This window comes from Lissotriton vulgaris, chromosome 1_1, assembly GCF_964263255.1.
Source record: "Lissotriton vulgaris chromosome 1_1, aLisVul1.2, whole genome shotgun sequence".
Lineage (NCBI taxonomy): Eukaryota > Metazoa > Chordata > Amphibia > Caudata > Salamandridae > Lissotriton > Lissotriton vulgaris.
The window spans coordinates 1557560289-1557575047 of NC_141685.1; the positions used below are offsets into that span (position 1 = coordinate 1557560289).

Genomic DNA, 14759 nt, shown 5'->3' on the forward strand with positions numbered 1-14759 from the left:
CAACTGTTTCATTTTATAGAGCAGCATATTTGTTGACTACTTTAATGTATTCATGCTTTTTATGCAACTGTAAATGACCTATTCGTGGAATTTTTGTTACTTTCTGCTCTAGTAGCTTGTTGGGATGCTGATAAATCATTTCTAGGTGCTGGCATCTCTCATGTGTGCCTACATGTATATAGGATTGTTTGCTGTTTCTTAATATTTTGCTTATGAGATAATCACCTATAAAAGCTTTTTTCCTGTGCTATATGGTTAGGTGGTATCGTGTGACATTTCTTAGACTCTTCCGCTCTTTCAGTAGCGTTGGCTCTCTTGGTCGCCCATAAGTGTAATTCCTAGACAAACACCATTTATAATGCCAGTTGATGCTATTTACATTTGCACTTCTTGTGTGACTCTCCTCTGTCCATGTCCTTACTACTTTTTTTTTATTAGTTCAAAATACTTGATTGAAAATTTTATAATGAACAATACTCATAGACCTACAAAAAATGTTAATAAATTGAAAAATCTATTACAATACGTACTCAAATTCATAGGAAAACTAAAACGGGAGAGGAAGGGGAGGGCAACATTGATTCTCTTCCAGGGGATCCTCATCAATAGTCATAAGCACTGAATATTCCCGCCCATGTGCGGGACCCCGGAAACAATATAAAAATATATATGTATAAAACACATATTTCTCGCTCCACATATATGTATGTACATATATCATTTTTCTCACATCAATGCAGCCCCAAAAACTGAGGCTAAACAATGCAAACACATACATGAACTGCAATTAGTAAGGAATCAAAAAACACATTAGGTCAAAAAACCCTTGAACTTTGTGTTTTAATGAGTCAAACCACTCATAAATCCTGAAAATTGCTTATAAATAGACATTGTTAGCCCTCAGGCTGCATTGCAAAACAATATCATAGAAAATGAAACCATTTTTACAATAACTGGCACCGTGCCTTTAAGGCAGCCATGACCCCAGGCTTCCCATCATGCCTCAGGGGTGACAGTTAGGTCAGTTGTTCTTTCCGGCTCCTTCAGTCAGGACCCTGGTGAAACAGCTCCTTTTCTTTTTGACTTTCTGTCAAAAAATATTCAGCTTTTACTAGAATTTTTGACTTCACTCGACGTCTTTTAGACATAGAGTGCTGCTTAAACAATTTTTGTACTTAAAAAAGGTATTTTTCCTGTCAAAGATGCCTTCTCTCTTTAACAACTGTCCTTCATGTGGAAGGAAGAAGGCAAAGACTGACTCTCATTCAGTCTGTATCCTGTGCCTACCAGACTCTCATTCCTCTAAAACCTGTGAACACTGCCAGGTTTTAACTTCCAGGACTCTTAAAGTTCGGGAGAGGATTAGAGCTTATGGGCTTTCTGAGAGAGGAAGATCTCCCCAAGAAGCAGAAAAGTCGGAAGACGCGGTCGACGTCGAGAGAAGCCCCGACTGGTTCACATTCGACGTCGGGATCGGCGTTGGAGAAGCAGTCGACGGCGACGAAGAAGATGTCTTCAGCGTCTACATCGAAGGTACCTCCGCTTCAGTCAGCGTCGAGGGACAGGTCGCAGTCGAAGCGGAAGAGCTCGACGGCGAGCCGTATGACGTAGAAACAGCATCGCCATGCTGTGACGTCGAGGCATTCTCCGTCGACGTCGGTCCATCGACGTTCGACGTCGAGCCATCCTCCGTCGACGACTAGCCATGGTCGTTCAACGTCGAGGGAGCCTCTGTCGACACATCGGTCGACGTCGATGCAGCCAACGTCGACGCCTGGACGAGAGCGTTCGACGTCGGAGCGGCATTTGGAGTCGAGGCACGCCCAGTCGCCGTCAAATCAACGGCGATCGGCGTCGAAACAGCCTCCATGGACGTCGAGCAGACAGCCTTCAACGTCGAAGGACAGCCATCGCCACCCGAGGTCGACGTTCGAGAAATCACGGTCGACGTCGAGGGAGCGCCTTCCTGCTCGGCGTCGATACAACCACCGCCGAGGGATCAACAAAGATCCAAGGAGAGAAGTTCTTCGCAGACAAAGAACATTACTCCTGCAAAATCAAAGGAGGTGGTTCGGGACAAGGAAAGTGATTTATTGGACCAGACTCATGTCCTAGAGCCACAGTTGGGTTCTCCAGGTTCAGCATCGGCTGCGGAGGTGGAACAATCTCCAGTGCAGGATCCCCCTGCCAAGAGACGGAGGATCGCAGAAGAAAGATCTCGCTCGAGGTCTTCCTCTGGATCTCTGGTGAGTCTTTCCTCATCTTCCTCATCATCTCGGAGTGGCAGATCCTCGGATGGACAGAGCGGCGCATCTAAAAGGGGGAGGTCCGAATCCCCTGCAAGATCGCAACAGGATCGAACGGATCAACCTCCACGGTCACGTACACCTGCGAAGGATCCCGTCCACAAGTCTCCTTCTGTTCATCTTTCCCCAAGGTGGAATAGACCTCTTCACCACTGGGCAAAGGACAAGGAGACGGCAGATCGCCTAAAGCGATATCGAGACCAACCTCTTCCCCGCAGAGAACGGTCTCGTTCTAAGCACTCAAGTAAGAGACATTCTCGTCACAAAGAGCGATCTCGTTCCAAGACGCGTTCTAGCAGAAGATCTAGGTCCAAGAGGACACGTAGTTCTTCAAGTTTGTCGAGAACGCGATCTCACAGGGAGTACTCCCCGACTCTTACAAACAGTCCACGCTCAAGAGTGTCTCCAACTGAGGATATTTTCTCGTTCCAAGATATCTTGGGCAGGGGAGCCCTGAAGCTGGGAGTACCGATGACAGCTCCACAAGTCAAGACGACTGTCATTTTCGAAACCCTGCAACATAGATCAGCACCCAAACCGTTGTTGCCGTTGGTTCCGGGTATAATGGAAGTCTTCCTCACTCCGGCAACGGTGAAGTCCGTTCCAGCGAGGATTCTCAAAAAGTATCGTCCTCCGGAAGAGGATCCTCTGTTCCTCAAAGCTGATCCCCCGCCAGATTCAGTGATCACTACGGCGGCAAGAAAATCCAATGCGGTGGCTTCCTCATCCACGGTACCTCCGGATAAGGATAGCAAGGTGCAGGACTCATGGGGGAGAAGGGTGTGTAACACCTCAGCCTCTTTCCTCAAGGTCTCAAACGCGGAAGCCCTGCTCGGCAGGTATGACAGGTCTCTGTGGGACTCACTTCAGAGATTTACCGCAAAACTTCCTGAGGAAGATAGAAAGGACTTTGAGGAGGTTCTGATGGAGGGCAGTCAAGTCTCCAATCAGATTATAGGATCGGCAGCAGATGGGGCAACGCTGGCTGCGCATGGCTATGTGCACGGAGTTACAGCAAGGAGAACATCTTGGTTACGCCTCACAGCATTAAAACCAGAGGCTCAAGCAAGAATCCTAAACCTTCCTTTTTCAGGCACATCTCTTTTTGGAGCAAGTGCGGATGAGGAGATGCAGCGGATGAAGACCGAGTTGGACACTCTCAAAGCGGTGGGACTCGAGAAGAAAAAGGAATTCAAGAAGAAATTCCGTTCGAACAACAAAGGTTATTCGAAACAGAGGGTTCAAACCCCTCAATGGCAGAAAGGCCAGAACCAGCAGGGCCAGCAAAAGGCACAGTACAAATGCAAGGGCAATTCCAAGGGAAATGGAAATCAGCGCCAAGGCAACAACTTCAATAAAGCTCAGCAGAAGCAATGAGTCTTCACTTCCCCCAGCGCCGTTACCAACTCCAGTGGGGGAAAGCATTGCGCATCACAGGACAGAGTGGCAGGCCATTACAAAAGATCAATGGGTGTTGTCTACGCTGCAGAATGGGTACTGTCTTCGTTTCCATCGTCTACCTCCACACGTTTCCCCGATGTCAACATCAAGCCACCAGCTACAAAGGTTAAAGGCAGAAGTAGCTACACTCCTCGAGAAAGAAGCCATCGAGAGAGTTCCGGTGTCCCAAAGGGGGAAAGGAGTGTACTCGAGGTATTTTCTGGTCAGAAAAAAGGGCCAAAAGGAAGAATACAGGCCCATTATGGACTTGAGAACACTCAATCTGCATGTCCGAAAAGAAAAGTTTCGCATGTTGGCGCTAAACCAGATATATCCACATCTCAGGCAGGGGGATTGGATGTGTTCGATGGACCTTCAAGATGCGTACTTCCATATACCAATACGGCAAGATCACAGGAGATTCCTTCGATTCCGGGTGGGGACCTCTCACTACCAGTTCAAAGTCCTTCAGTCCGAGTCCGAGACAATGGTGGTACACAGACCTACTTCACCTATCAGTGTCTCCTCACAAGAGGCTTCCATGCAGGCAGGACCTGTTGTCGAAGATTAACGGGAGGATTCACCATCCCAACCTTCCGTCACTGAACTTGGCAGCATGGCTCCTGAGGTCATTCAGTACGGCCATCTAGGGCTGCCACAGGACTGCATGTCCATTCTGAAAGAAGCACGACGCCCTTCCACTAGACATTCTTATGCATGCAAGTGGAAGAGATTCTATATGTGGTGCATGCAGAATGGTCACAATCCGGTAAAAAGTCAGGAAGAAGCAGTTCTCCCATACTTGTTGTACCTGACTAAAGCAGGTTTGAAGTTTAACTCCATTAAGGTGCATTTAGCCGCTATTACAGCTTATAGGCGATCACCTTCACAAACTTCTTTTTTTCAGCTTCCTGCAGTAAAAGATTTCCTGCAGGGTCTAAAGAAGGTGTACCCTCCTGTACGGCCTCCTGCTCCGCCTTGGGAGCTGAACCTAGTCCTATCAAAATTGATGGGTTCGCCTTTTGAGCCTATTCATAAAGCTTCTTTACAGCATACTTCCTGGAAAGCGGCTTTTTTGATAGCGATTAAGTCAGCCCGTAGGGTGAGCGAAATTCAAGCCCTATGTACTAAAGAACCGTATACAGTCTTTCATTTGAACAGAGTGGTGCTTAGAACGCATCCTTCTTTCCTGCCTAAAGTGGTATCAGATTTTCATGTCAATCAGTCTATCTCTTTACCCACTTTCTTTCCTAATCCCTCTACTCCAGCTGAGAGGACGTTACACTCTTTGGACCTGAAAAGGGTTTTAAAGTTCTATCTGGACAGGTCCAAGTCTATTCGACATTCTGATCAATTGTTTGTTAACTACGGATTGATCAGAACTGGTCATGCAGCCTCGAAACGTTCTATCTCCAGGTGGATCGTTTCGTGTATCAAGCTTGCTTATTAATTGGCACAGAAGACTTTAGGGGGTACCCCTAAGGCGCATTCTACTAGAGGTAGAGCAGCCACGGCGGCTTACGTGCAGGATGTGCCCATGTCTGAGATTTGTAAAGCGGCGACCTGGAGGTCTGTCCATACATTTACCAGACATTACTGTCTAGATTCTGACACAAGAGCATATACCCAGGTGGGCCAAGCCTCCCTGAGGAATCTGTTTAACAGCTAAAGTTTTTTGGCTGTTATGATTTGGTTGGTTCATGTACTTCTCATTTACCTGCAGGTGGTTGATGGGCTTGCTATTCTATTCAGTGCTTATGACTATTGATGAGGATCCCCTGGAAGAGAAGGATAAGTTACTTACCTGTAATCCTAGTTCTCTTCCAGGGGTATCCTCATCAAAGTCATAAGCAACACACCCGCCTCCCCAGGTAAATGAGATTTGGTACTGTTTTTCAATCTTGTGGTTGAGCCCTGTCTTCAGGGTTATGCAAAGAACAACTGACCTAACTGTCACCCCTGAGGCATTATGGGAAGCCTGGGGTCATGGCTGCCTTAAAGGCACGGTGCCAGTTATTGTAAAAATGGTTTCATTTTCTATGATATTGTTTTGCAATGTAGCCTGAGGGCTAACAATGTCTATTTATAAGCAATTTTCAGGATTTATGAGTGGTTTGACTCATTAAAACACAAAGTTCAAGGGTTTTTTGACCTTATGTGTTTTTTGGTTCCATACTAATTGCACTTCATGTATATGTGTTTGCATTGTTTAGCCCCAGTTTTTGGGGCTGCATTGATGTGAGAAAAATGATATATGTACATACATATATGTGGAGCGAGAAATATGTGTTTTATACATATGAGTGATCGGAATTAGAATTCTGATTAACCCCAGACAAAGATAACTGGGCACCTCTTCTTGGAAAAATAACCCATGACCACCATGCATGAACTGATCACTTTGAAATATCTTTCCAACAGAAGGCAATAGATTTTATTGCAGCTGAAAGTAAGAAATTAAAAAGTTTACATTCAAGATCATTTAAATCCTGCGATAAAATAATTGATTTGCATATTAACAATTTATATGATAAGTCTTCATGTATATTTCGTATCTTTTTAATAATATCCCAAACTTCTGTCCAGAATTTGGAAAGTAAAGGCCAATCATAAAGCATATGTTGTAAAGAACCAGGGTGTAATTTACAATGCCAACATGTTTCTGATTGAAGAAGATTTGCTTGAAATAAATGTAATGGAGTCCATAAACAATTAAATAAAACATACGAATTGGTTTGGTAAAGCGAGACAGGTAACCATCCAGATATATTGCTAAGCCATATATTTTGCCAAGTATCAATAGACAATGAACGCGATAGGTCATTATTCCAGAACGTTGCAATCGTATCTGTCACTTCCTAAATTATTGGACAATTTTTTATATAAAATAGATAGACCATGAGAAATGGTTGATATAGTTTACATATAAATGGATAAGTCTGCTTGAACATTAGATGGAATAACTTGCAAAAATGAATCTAAAATTGAATTGCTTAAATATTTGTATTTTAGAAGTTCAGAATTAGATAAACCAAACTTTGTTTGTAGATCTTCAAACTGTATAAAAGTATTATTAGAGTAAACCTCTTCAAGATAAAAAATGCCAGTCTTAATCCATGAAGACCAAAAACTAATATTTCTATTCAGTTTAATAACATTGCTATACCATAATGATAAATCATCAGTATTATAAATGGGATTTTGAAAAATTGAATCCAAATCATTGAAAATCAGTTTAGTGAATTTAAGAATAACAGATTTATGAAAAAATTATGATTTGTTAGACATAGTTAACAGAGTGGGTAGTGGAAACAGTTTCACAATGGAGTTTTCAATGTGGATCCATGCAGGTGGATTTTGTAAAAAGGAATGATTAACCATATGGCACTTTGTTTTAAAATAGACGCTTTATGATAAAGAACAAAATCTGGTATACCGAATCCAGCATTACATTTAGATATTTTTAATTTTTTTTAACTGATACGAGGAGCTTTGTTATTCCAAAGAAGTTTGGATAGAAGTTTATCAACATCTTTATAAAAGTTAAATGGAAACTGAGTAGGAATCATGGCAAGGTGGTACAAGATTTTAGGAGCAATATTCATTTTAATAGATTCTATTCTACCCCACCATGAAAGATGTAATGATGTCCATTTAGATGTTTTGTCTTTAAAATAATCTAAGACAAAATTACTATTTTATAGAAGAAGAGAATAAGATACCTAGATATTTTAATTTATTCTTTTGCCAAATGATTTCATTCATGGAAATCATGTCATGAGTATAATAAATATTTAAAGGAAAAAATGCTGTTTTGTTAGTGTTTATTTGCATCCCGAAACCATAGAATAATTTGTTATAATCTTTACTTAAAAAGGAAATGAGAATAAAGGGTCATTAATAAATAAAAGTGTGTCATCTGCATATGCTAAGGTTTTAATAATAACATCTTTAACATTGATTCCTTTAATATTATCCCAATTTCTTACAGAGGCAAAAAAGGATTCAATACCAATTAAAAAAAATAGCGGGTAAAGGGGGCATTCTTGTCTTGTACCTCGAAAAAGGGAGAATTTATTTGAAACATGACCGTTAATAAACGAGCAGTAGGACCAAAATATAAAGCTGATATCATGCGGATAAAAGAGTCCCCAAAATTAAAAGATAATGTATGAAGTTTATCAAAGGCTTTTTCAGCATCCAAAGCCATAATTCCTGAAGGAGTAGTTAACGTATGACCTTTTTCAATGACATGCAACAAAGTTCTGGTATTATTTGCAGAATATCTATTTTTCATAAACCCAGATTGATCTGAATGTATGATGGAATCTAATACAGGGGATAATCGTGTAACCAGTATTTTAGCTTATAATTTACAATCTTGATTAAAGAAATTGGGCGATAAATACAAGGGTGGGTTCTTTGTCGGGTTTAGGAAGTACAATAATTAAAGCTTCAGTAAAGGAACAAGATGTAATACCGATGAGCCAAACGTTGTAAAAAGTTGAAATAATAAAGGTACAAGTTAGGACTGAAATTCCTTATAAAACTCCTCTGGTATACCATCTGGACCAGGAGATTTATATTTTTGAGAGATTTTATAGCAGATAAAATTTCATCCGTAGTAATGGGTAAGTCGAGGTCAATTTTTTCTGATTGAGAAATCTTAGGTAACCCACATGGGGATAAGAAAGAATCCACTAAAGATTCATCATGAAAATCTGGTTTATTATATAACTTGGAGTAGAAATCCAAAAATTCATTAACAATATCTTTATGGGATAGAGCAATTTTACCATTGGGGCCATGAATAAAGTTAATTAGAGTTTTCTCTTTTTTAATACGTAGACAGTTTTCTTGCCATTAGCAGGAGAAGAAACAATATTGTCAACCCATTTTTTCTTCATATAGTCTAAAATGTTATCATCAACGTGAGTTTCCTGTAACAAACAGAAATCAGCTTTGCAACTACCTAAATCTAAGATTTTAGTACCTTTCACTGGTTGCCGTAAACCTTTAATGAAACTACTTTAATATTAGCCATAATGGAAGAAATAGAGAGAAAAGGTTAAGAAGAGGATAGTAAGAGAAACGTATAAATGTAAGGAAGAGAGTAGCTCTAGAGTACGCAAAAAGGGAAAGGAGGAAGAATCTCATAAAAAAAGTCAAAATACATAAATATGAACAGTGAAACACACACATGCTCTACAAGCATGGCCGGAACCGTTAGAGCCCGGAATACGATGAATTATTCATAAATTTGTTAGCAAATAACATACTGGAATAAAGTCAAATAGTAGGGCCATGAGTGTCCATTGAGTGTTGCATTTGTTGATCAAGAAAATGTTGCAGCTCTTCCGGACGCTGAAAGGATTTTGAGAAGTTCTTTCCATATGCACATTGTTGATGGATCAAAAAGGTCGTATTTGTATCCAAGACTTCTTAATTGAGGGCGAAGGTCAGTAAATTCTTTACGTATTGCAACAGTTTCTTTAGCAAAGTCTTGATGAATAACATTTTTATTGCCATTGACCATCAGTGAGGGAATTTCTCTTAAAGCTTTTCTGATGAGAACCAAATGATGATGACGAAAGACTTTAAATATCATTTTTCTAGGCTTGGTATGTTGAGGGTTGCGATGAGCAGGGATTCTGTGAGCCTTATCAATTTCAATTTTTTCTGGAAATTCAATATTCAAAAGACCAGGAATTAGGTTTTCCAAGTATAATCGACAATTCAAACCCTCAACTTCCTCTGGTAAAATAAATATGCGCAGGTTGTATTGCCTATTGCGATTTTCTATATCCAAAAGATGAGAGCACATAGGAGATATTTTAGCTACAAGTGCAGTAAAAGCATCCACTTTGACTTTATTATCCTGTATTTTAATTACGTTATCAGAAATTTTCATAGACAAACACGCCATTTCTTTCCGCACCTTTTTTACTTCTGTCGCAATCGTATCTGTATTCACACAAAGTGCCGGAATTTCTTCCCAAATTAAAGATAGTGAAGGTTCAGATGACTACCACTTTCGATTTTATTGAAGGAGGTGAAAACTGCTGTCCTTTTATTGCTGAGAGGATTTTTATTTTCCATTTTTGTGAAATAAAAGACTGAAATTGAGTATAAATGTACAATTTTTGAGTAAATAAAGTTAAAGCTATAAAGCAATCCTCAAAAATACTGGTGCAGCAGCTAAACAGGACTGTGGGTGTGTCTAGGCCCAAGCCAGGCCCTTTCCTGATGAACACTCCGCCCCCTTGACAGACAGTTCAGGCAGTAACTTGCTGTAAGGGTGGGAGCAGGATCCTGGGAGCTTAAAACGGCACTTCCGGCATCCACAGGAACTCAAAATCTCCTCACAATGTAGGTGACACTTTTATTGTTGCAGCGACCTCATTTACGCCTATATGCGGACTGAAAATCGTCGTTTTATTCTAAAAACTGGCTTGAAACGAGACGAAGCTCAGAGGGCGGCGGCCATTTTGAATCGTGCGCTCGCTAGTCTCCCCCATGTCCATCCCTGGAAAGCAAAATTATGTTGTCAAATATTTTTTTAAACATGACCGGTAGGATGTCACTAGAAGTACAAATGAAATCGGAAATGAACAGGTAGACGTGAGAATTTCTGAAACATACTGCTCTGTTCCTTATAAACCTCTTACTTGTTTTTCATGTAACTGATCTGCCTTGCTGGAATAAAAATGTGACCTGCAGATCCCTGCTTTATTGGAGCAGTAAACATTGAATTAATTTGCTATCTCCAGGCATTCTTAGCATACGTTAAAGAAAAACCATCCTTTCCTTTATTCTTTTGGTGAGCTCCAATTTAGAACTGGAATATAGTCCCATCCTGGTCTGAGTGAGTTTATAGAGCCCATGCACACAGATAGGCCTGTTCTTCTGCCTCACAACCTTTGATAAAGATAAGGAGAATGGTAGAAGCTTTCATTATCTTTCGAAAGATCTGTTTTTTTATTTTTTATACCTATTTTTATTGGCATTTATCATTAAACAATTGGTTGCATGAGAGCAGCTTCCCATTTAGAACTTTCTTACAAATATTTAAACTCTGTCCAGTTAGGGTGGGATTGTACAGTAATATGCATACATTTGTGTAGTAGTTCACTTAGATCCACTAAAATCAACAATGTGAAGAGCAACAGCAGTAACTAATAAATCAGTGCCAATTATAGTTACTAGTTGATCCTAAATCTATCAAGGTATATCGTGTGTACCCCAATGTTACAGTCGGCAATTTTGTGCTGCTCTCTATAAACTCTCCAATGGGAGCTATAGATGCCAAAGCATCAAAAGAAAATGCATTGTATAAACAACACGTAAAACTGAGCCATCCTGAAGGTCTGTCCATCCACTACTCCTTATCTCCCATAAGTCTGCTGCACACCAGAGGGGGTATCATTCCCTGTCCTCCAATATGCATGAAAAAATGGGGGGAGGGGTCACAGAGAGGTCCATCTGTATGTTAGCCCTGTTAATCTGTCCAATTTGTTATCTGGGGAAACCATACCTAAGGGGAAGAGTCACGCCTGACCAACCTGAATTTTCGCCCTTCCAGGGGGAGGGAAGTCCCTATATGTGGTACTAAACTCTCTGCTTCTGTCACTATCTAATCACTGTCATCATTTCTTTTAAGTCATTCTCAGACCCACCAACTCCTCCCTGAGGTCCGATCTCCAATGTCCTCTCCCTCCTGTCCTGATGTTCCCAGGTCTACAGTACCTCCTCCCAGTCTTTTACCATCTGGCGTAGTCTCATCCCTCTAGCATCGTCTCAAATCAATACCCTCTCCTCCGCCTTTCCCCATGTAGTGACCTCTCCCACCCAGGCTACAACAGCGGGGCTCAACCCAGAGCGCCAGCTCATCGCTATCCAGGGCGAACCTGGTACAGACTGTTCATGCTCTCGGTCTAGGTAATGACCCCAATTGGTAAGTCTTTGCTGCCCATGGTAGCATGCAATCCTGGAAGTAATGGAGTATACCAATCACTGTTTCTCAAAAAGGGCGCAATTCAGGGCAGCGCCATGTCATATGTGCAAAATCCCCCCAGCACCATACACCTAGTGCAGGCTTTCAGCTCTTCCCCCATAAATTACCTGCAGTTTATAAGGCGTCGAGTAGCATGAGTACCGTTACCCCCGATCCGGCTCCAACGCCCAAGCACCCCTCCAAACACTCACATATGGAGGTCGCCGGACCACCACTGCCTTCGGGCCAAGGTCTGATCCGAAAGACTGCTTTGAGCGCTTGGACCTTGGATTTGGCACCAAAATCTGATAATAAGGCCAAGCCTTCGGCATTGACCTCTTTGAACCCCGACAGACCTTCGGGACGGAGCCGGTTACCGACCAAATCAACCATGCTACCGACCAAAATCTCTGTTACATAACGAAACCTCTGGGTCCGAAAGCTATGGAGCTGAAACCTTCCAAATCTTCATCAGCTTCCATGTTTCTGGTTGAACCCATTCTCGAGCAAATGGGCATTCGACAATGGAAAATTCAGGAAAGTACAGGACGGATCCTTGCTTCACCACCACCAAAAAGGAAGCTGCCCCTTGAAGAAGTACTGGGAAGCTCTATCCCTCCAAAGAGGAAGATGAATGACAAAGCTACCAGTCCAACACATCAGCCTCCTCCCCCCCCCAATCTCCACCGCCTTCATCTCCAGCACACGATACACTAGATGCTACACCTCCAAAGTCACCAGGTAGAGGTTATGGTGGGGTTGCATACAACGTTTTTAGGGGATCCTGACTCATGGGAGGCATACAACACTGGTCCCCTTACCCCCAATGACCCAGATTTATATTCTGCTCGTCCCTGACCTCCAGAAGAAGCCTCTTCTTACCAACAAGTCATTTCCAGGGCAGCTGCATTTCAGTGTTAAGCTTCACAAACATTCCTTGGAACAGGATTTTTTGTTTGCCACCCCATCTTCCACACAGTATACACAATATTTACAAATGCTTCCTGGCGTGGTGAGGCATGCTGATGACATTTTTAAACAGCCAGTCCGTAGCTGAGTTATCATCCCACTGGTGTAAAAAACATACAAGGCAGCCCCTTCCCACCCACATCAGTGGTCAAGTCCCACCTGACTCCATAGTTGCTACAACAGCTCGTAAAGGAGCTAATAGCCAGGCTACAGGAGACACTCCACCTGAAAAAGAAAGTAAGCGAAAAGACGCAGTGGGGAAAAGAGTTGCATCACAAGCTGCAAATTATTGGCGTATTGGCAGTTTGCAAGCCCTTCTAGCCGGTTATGACCGAGCCAATTGGGATGAAATGTAGGTACTGCTAAAGTAATTCCCCGAAGAACACTGAAAAAGTGGACAACAAACTGTCACAGCAGGTCGGGCCATCACGAACAACTCCAGCTGATGCACATCAGCTGGAGTTGTTAGTGATGGCCCGACCTGCTGTGACAATTTGTTGTCACAGCTGCTAGGGGAGTCAATATCAGCGGGCTCCTTAGATGATATGCGCATGGCTTAGGTGTTCTGGTTTCAAACCAGAGGTCCAGCAGGCAGGACTCCGTATGCCTTTTGACAAAGACAAAGAGCACCTTTTAAGGCCACATGATGTGTGCAGGGTCAAACTCGATCAGGCAAACTGTTCATGCAGGGCTGACATGGCAGACCTGCGGACTTTGATTTTACTCTGGTAACTCAGGGTGGAACAATAAGTGCTGAAGCCCTTGTACCCCTTTTACATTGCTTCCCTGGACACCACTGGGACCATGTACAGGGCCTTACAGGGGTGTAAATGTACTTACCAATTTATAGTTACGGTTGTAGGGAAAGAGCACGGGTGCTGGGCTCGGTTAGCAGGACCCAGCACACATTAGCACAGCATCTTAGTAGCAAACAAGGTAGGGGTGACCATCCTTAGAGGGCACTTTACAACACCCGCGGAAGTTTTTACCTTTCCAGAGATCTATCAAACCCCATTCCTTCATAATTATGTATAATTAACCCCTTCGCTGCGGATGACAAAGCCAGCTCGTCATGGGCGTTACCTGCGCTGCGCGGATGACGAGCTGGATTTGTCACGAACCGCGCGATTTTCAAAAGTCAGCGCACAGCGGGAAAACCCGTAGCGCGCATGCGGTTATACCCCATGTAGGCATATCAAAACTCTAATGTTCGTGCGAGACTGGCCTTCAGGAAGTGAGCATTGCAGGAGATTACACTAAATACATTTTTAATGGCTTGTTGGGCAATAATATATTGTTGATATTTTGAGTTACAAAAGGCTGTACAAAATTTGAACATACTGTTTGAGGTTCTTCATATCAGAGCCTGTTATCTTCTAGAAAATTCAGAGGCTTTAGAAAATGTCATGGGATCCCTCCACCCTGGACTCACCTTGGTGTCTAATTTTCACAAACAACTGGGTTTGGTAGGTTTCCCTGGGTGGCATCCGGGCCTGGGCTCAATATCCACTGCTACCCACTGCAAAAAACAAGTCCGGTTTGAGTGGAAACATTTGGTCTGTCCATGTTGCATTTTGGGGTCTTGCCTGTCATGGGCACTGGGCCACAGACCCCAGTGGGGGAACAAGACTAGGGACACTAAGTGGTAAGAAATGTGTGGATCCCACAGCTCCTTGAACTTCCTCTCACAGAAATGTGAGGAAATGCTTCCTTTTTGGCAAAGTCTGAGGTTGGAAGGGGACTGTGGTTAAGAAAACCAGGAGGATCGACATAAGCAATTCCACCTGTTACTTTTCAAGGTTTATATTTTTCATAAATGTCTGGTGGTGTTAGGTTTCTGTGGGTATGACTGATCTAGGGCCCAATTCCTGCAGATACTCCTAATTAAAAAAAGAAAAATGTTTTTGGTGGGTGAGTGTGATGTCTCCATGTTTCGGGCCTTTTGTGTTACAGCAGGTAGACCCTGTCATACAAGTGGAGTTCTGTTTTTATTACGATGTGTGGGAACACAGAATAGTAGAGTTTTTGTTACTATCAATTGGATTTTTTTT

The 14759-nt window shown here is 42.5% G+C and overlaps 1 protein-coding gene across 3 annotated transcripts in view; it reads left to right on the forward strand.

Moving 5' to 3' along the window:
* FRS2 (fibroblast growth factor receptor substrate 2) overlaps window positions 1-14759 on the forward strand; it is a 320399-nt gene that overhangs the window by 206353 nt on the left and 99287 nt on the right. The gene's annotated exons all lie outside the window — the stretch shown is intronic.